General features: G+C 35.8%; 1 pseudogene; it reads left to right on the forward strand.

Annotated features, from left to right (window-relative positions):
• The first annotated feature begins 658 nt into the window (after nucleotides 1-658).
• LOC113359599 lies at nucleotides 659-6033 on the forward strand (annotated as a pseudogene).
• The last annotated feature ends 504 nt before the right edge of the window (nucleotides 6034-6537 follow it).

Consider the following 6537-nt stretch of genomic DNA (forward strand, 5'->3'; position numbering starts at 1 on the left):
TTATCAGCAACAACATTGATGGCTTGCATAACAATTATAAATTTTTCATCGACCATATTTCGTCTCATTTTTCTTTTGTTTCTCTGTTTTACAATAGTCACAAACATAATGGGGGGCTTTCTTACAGAAATAACATTCTAATATGCTTATTCTTCTTGTTGGCATTTTTTTTTCTTAAACTGAGTATCATTCTTAGGTTTTAAGAAATTTTGTGTCTTAGATTCTTCCACATTATTAACCTTTGAATAATTTGCAGTTTGCTGACCGTGATTAATTTTTCGTTTACGAGAGTCCCCTTCAATACAAAGACGATGATATAAAGCTTTTGAGTCATAATCAGTTTCTGCATGCTCAACTTTCTTCTTTTAATCTTTCCAAGAAGTGGGAAGACGAGAAATAGTAATCCTAACAACGAATAGAGATACAGATCAATACCAGCATCCTTAAGATGATTAACAATGAGTAAAATTTTAATGAACGTGGATATAATTGACTTCTTACGGTCCACCATTTTAAAGTCCATGAAGTTGCAAATCAGGAATTTCTTGTTGCTTGCTTCAAAAATCTTGTATTTGTTATCAAGGGTAATCCATAATTCCTTTGCAGATGAAACACTTTGATAGGCATTGTAAATACTAGTTGGCAAGGAATTCAGAATATGACCACGGTGCATGAAATCATCATCCTGGCTCTTCTTTCATCTGGCTTTCAAGTCATCAGTGTCTTTGACTGTTTCAGAAGGAATTTCCTCCAAACCATGTTCAAGGATATACCACAACTAGATGGTAATCATGAAAAATTTCACGGTCTCTTGCCAACCAGTAAATTTCTCACCATTAAAATGTTCCAAGAGATCCATAGTTTGGTTCATGACTTGCAAAAGATACGTTTGAAGTTTTACCCTCAATTATCGAAAGCTATACTGAAAACCGTTGAAAATTTGGGTAATATAGGCTGAAAAACTAGAGAACAGAAAACAATGTTGTAACACTGACTTTAAGGCAATATTGCTTTCTGGATATAATGAATCCCTAACAACGTTATTGGATTCAAGAGTTGTACTCCCTTGACCCAACTAAGAACACTCAGTTATGAGATTCTGAAGATGCTAAGAGAGAGAATAAATCAGAGATTTTGATGTGAGTCTTATTCAGATTATTTCAAAGGAAACAATTGCCACTATTTATAGGGTATTTGCATCTGTTCGAGATGCATGTTCACAGCTAACAAATACTTCCAATCAGTTTTAATGGTGGCTTTTGGGAGAGAACACCTTTATTCGAATTCAAACTGTTTTGAACTCATATCAGGTCCTGCCATTTTATAAAAGAAACTATATGGTAAAAAATGTCCGGTCATTTTACAAAAAAAAAAAAGAAAAAGTTAGATAAAAAGAAAAATTCCCGCCATTTTATATAAAATACAACTGGGTAACTTTGTGATATTATTCAAATATCCAACAAATCCTAATTTCCCACGATAAACACATCATAGTACATGGTCGAGTTGGAGCTTGTATCTTAGTTTTAGTCATTTTATAAATATGTCAAACAGTTTTTTGGATAAATAAATTTTGCAAATATACCTTGAGAAAAAATAAAAACTAGTATAAGATTCTACTTTTTCTTAACATCGACATTTTCTTAAGTAAACTAAGTTGATGATATTGGAGGTTATATTTATAATGTGAGAGTTACACCAAGTTTTGCATGGTTGCTGATTGAGGTACCAACAATAGGGAGGGAACTTATCTGAGTTTTGGACTCTCACAATAAAATGGTACTCCACTAGCAGTGTTGAAGTTCCGTAAAGAACCGAAAATCTCCCTTCTCTTTGTGGTAGTTAGATGTGCACTTATCGATCTATTTGATTTTTTGTTTTTATGAGACGTATTGGTTGTTATTAGATGAATCCTTCTAATTTATCTGAATCTTAGCTATGTAATTGTAGGTCCATTTAGTTATCAAGCCGCAAAGACTCGGGGAGGACTCCCACAAATACAACTCAATCCATACAGTTGGTCCAAGGTATAAAATCTTGTGGAACTTTAATAGTCAATACTATCTGAGTTAGAAAAAAATGATTTGTAGTCTGGTATTGGAATTTCAGATTTCAAATATTCTTTATTAGGATTCTCCATCCGGTGTTGGAATGTCTTACTCCGGTAATGAGAGCGACTATAAAACCGGTGACAAAAAAGCTGCTATTGATTCACACGCATTTCTGCTAAAGGTACATGTTATTCTGTATGAATATTTTATACATCTAGTGTTAGAAACAGTACCAAGTAGGCTCAGTGGCAGAGCCATAAAATATAATGAAGGGTGGCTAAAAATAATAATTTTGTAAAAATACAGGGACTTAAATGGACTAAAAACTAGGTAACTAGTGGACTAAATGCTAAATACAAAGAAAAATAAAGGGTGGATATGTGGTTTATGAAGATTTTGTAGGGGCTAGATCCAAGGCTAGTCAACCCTTGGCTCCAACACTGGCTAGGCTAAATCCTCATGATTTGTGAAATTTATAAGCCTTAAACAAACCTATCCTTGTAAGTTATTTCGAGGTTAAGGCCATGAAATTCTGACATGGTATTATATTAGAGCGTGGATTTGGGTCTATTATTAGAGCGTGGCGTGTACTTGGGCTCCATGTTTATGAGCATGAGAAGCAAACCGCTTGCAACCCATCTTGAGTTTTAGGCGGTGTGACCTTTGTGCACCCCAATCTATTTTTTTTTCTGCGCGATAAAAACTTGGTGTATATGGAGATTCGATTATTCATGTAACCTTGCGATTACATAAAGCATCACAAACCTGTTTCTTTGTGCTTTAGCCAACTGAAAACTCTGTGTGCAAGGAGATTCGATCCTGTAGCTTTTTCTTTAATCAAGCATCACAAACCTTTTTCTTAGTGTTTTTAAGCAAATTAATTTTTTTTTTATATGCGAAAGCCGAACCCAAGCCCCTATCCCAACTCAGCCAGTTGGACCCCACTGCCAGACCCAACACCACCAAATTCAATGTACAACTAATCTATTACAAACCTTTACGGGGGATTAAACTCCTGATTTTCTCTTTACTGGAGTTGATAGGATATCACTGAGCTATGCTCTTGGTACCTTTTAGTACTTGGGTCATGAGTTGGCTGATCAACAATTAAATAGTTTAATAATGGGTCATTTAACATAAATTTAACGGTGGTTCTCTGAGAACCGCTTGAAAAAACCAGGTAAAAATCGCCCTCTCATACGAGAATGGGTCCCACACCCGTTGGGAGATTAGGAGGGGCCACTTTTAGGCCCCACCATAAAAAAACTGTGAGACAACGGTTTTTACCAGGTTTTTTCTAGGCGGTTCATTTACATAAATGATACACGTACCGAAGCACACCACCGTGATGTGCACCGTGATCAGATCCAAGGGCAATTAGCGCAGCCCTTGGGGAGATTTGCAGGGGGTGGGACTAATGGTGGGATCCATCACTTTTTTTCTCTCACACAAACATCACGGTGCACATCACGGGACAAGGCCGCGGTACACCAAACATTTGTGGTTCATTTAGGGTTTCTCATAATTTAAATCTATTTGTTTTGTTTTTGTAAAATAAAAAGTGGTTCGAGTTGTACCCGGAATATCTCTTGAACCCCTTTTACATCAGCGGGGAGTCCTATGCCGGGGTGTGCCAACTCTTGCTTCCGAAGTTGTGAAAGGTGGTACTCCCTCCGTCCCACTATTAAGTGACCTAGTTGAAGTTTACACAATTTTTAAGGCAAGCAAGGGAAAAGAGATTTTTAAGTATTTTTTACAATTATACCCTTATGGATAATAATTAATGAAATTTTGAAATAATTTATCTCTTAAACTACACCACGGATGTTCGCAAATTTTATATCATTGAAAAGCATTTTAAAACACCTACGTAACGAATATAAACATGCCTATCAAATCATGCGTATTTCTTATATTTCTTATAATCAATTAAAAGGATTATTCTAGAAATATTTACTTCTTTAGTGATATAGGTCATTTAATAGTGGGACAAAATCCAAAAATAAATAGATCACTTAATAGTAGGACGGAGGAAGTATTTCTTTACTTTTCCCCTCGGGTTTAGGAAATGTTAAAATAAAGATATGATATGGTGACTGAAGGTATGAAATTTCACAGGACTTAGATACCGGTTCAAAGCCTGTTCTAAATTTTAAGGTTTGGATCTCTTAAAAGATGTACAGAAAACTCAGTTTTCGGGAACTTTTAAGGCATGAATTGTACTTAAAAACTCATTTTCTGCAGGGATACATGGTGGGAAATGGTATTACCGACGAAGTGTTTGATGGAAAATGCTCTTGTTCCGTTTGCACATGGAATGGCTCTTATCTCGGATAATTTATTTGAGGTGAGAGACCTGTTTTCTGCGAGTCGGAGGGAGTATGAGTTTGACGTTTTAGTATGGCGTTAATTTATAAAATAATTGGTTGACATATTGCAGGATGTTACTATTACTACTGCTTGTAATGGAAGTTTCTGGAATTCAACAAACGGCATATGTTCAGAATTGATTGATAAAGTCTATCAAGTAAGTTTATATTCTAATCGAGTCTTCGACTTCAAATGTTAGTTCATGTTTTCTCTTCAGAATGGTTGCCAAAAAATGTATGCTTTCTGATAAACAAGGTTTTAAAGATATTATAAGGCCTCTCTTGGGATCCAAATGTTGCTCAATTTCGTTACTTTTAAGGTTTCTAATTTCTAAGGTTTGGTGGTTTACATTCAGGATGTTGCTGATAACATATACGACATTCTTGAGACCTGCTTTCACAGTACGGAAGCAAGAGAAACTAATACAAGTCACCCAAGGCTACCATCTAGTTTCAAGAATTTAGATGCAACGGAAAGACCTCTTGCTGTGAGGAAAAGGATGTTCGGTCGTGCTTGGCCTTATAGAGCTCTTGTTAGAGAAGGACTTGTACCAACTTGGCCACAAATCCTCCATGGTGGAAGTGTTGGATGCTTTGTAAGTTTTTTTTCTCAGGAATGGATTACTATTGCTAGCTATATTTACTATGTCAGACATTTTTGTTAATATGTTTGGAATTTTAGGATGATGAAGTCGCTAGTTCATGGTTAAACAACAAAGATGTAAAGAAAGCAATTCATGCCAAGGTGCAACGGAACTCATTCATCTCGAACCGTACTAAAGTTGCATTTCTTTATTTTACTGAAAATTCGATATTCATTTTAGCTCAAGGTTTCTAATGTTAATACTAGGAAAATCTTAATTGGGAGTTATGCACGTACAATATCGAGTATTATCACGACTTAGGAAGCATGATCCCGTATCATAAGAACCTTACTGCCCGCGGATACCGTGCACTTATATTCAGCTTTAGTTGTCCTCATGGCTTATCACTTTTAAAGAATATATTTTCCTGAATTTTGAAAATGCAGTGGTGATCATGATATGTGTGTCCCTTACACCGGGAGTGAAGCATGGACTAGGTCACTTGGATATAAAATCGTTGACGAGTGGAGGCCTTGGTTTTTCGACGATCAAGTTGTTGGGTATAATATTAGTGTCTGTTCATCTAGCTTCTATTATTATTACCTAGCAGTCGTACTTCTTGAAGTTCATAATAAACAATCAATGAATGGGTAAAGTTTCTGAATTCATATTGATCATGTGACGTGCAAATTCAGGTACACTCAAGGCTACGCCCACAATCTCACATTTCTCACAGTGAAGGCAAGAGAATTATGGAACTCTATTTGTTATTGTTCGTCCTATAGTAATTAGTAAGGATCAAGAACTATAGTTGAAGATATTAAGAACAGACCAAGCACAAGCGAAACAATCCTAGGCCAAATTATCCTCATCTTCAATGTTTTTTTGTTGATTTTAGGTTATGAAATCTTGTTTTGAGATCATAAGTTCTCTTCTTGTGTGCAGGGATCCGGACATACTGTCCCCGAATACAAACCCAAAGAGGCGTTGACATTTTTCACAAGATGGTTGGCCGGAGAAAAAATTTGAGAGGAACATTAACGGATTGTTGCCGGATCTACAGCCATGTAGATGTATCCAGACTTTTCTATCTAGCCTATGTAAAAGAACTGTGCACTCGCACAAGAAAATGTTAAGTTATTTTGTTATTTTAGACAATTGCATTTTAATTTCCTAAGGCAGGTTTGGATGCCAAAACTTCTTCCTATATGTAAGACTTACACCCCATCCTCTGGTGATGGTGGCACTGATATACCAGTGCTCAAATATAATATGCTAATCGCAGACACTGGTATTAAATCTTTCACACCGAGTAGCTAGTTTCTTTAATTAAAACTTTGTTTCAAGAAAAAAACATCAATATCCCCCTGCGCATTTATGGGAATTCAGACAATAGGCAAAATGGTTGTTTTTTTTCCTACTTTATCGCTAACACACTGCCTTTTCACTTTCTGACTGTTTCAAGTAACGAAAAATCATATCCAAAATCAAGGTCAAATTTTTGAACGCAATCTCTAAACACATTTGAGAAAA

This window comes from Papaver somniferum, chromosome 1 (assembly GCF_003573695.1).
Source record: "Papaver somniferum cultivar HN1 chromosome 1, ASM357369v1, whole genome shotgun sequence".
In the NCBI taxonomy this organism is placed as follows: domain Eukaryota; kingdom Viridiplantae; phylum Streptophyta; class Magnoliopsida; order Ranunculales; family Papaveraceae; genus Papaver; species Papaver somniferum.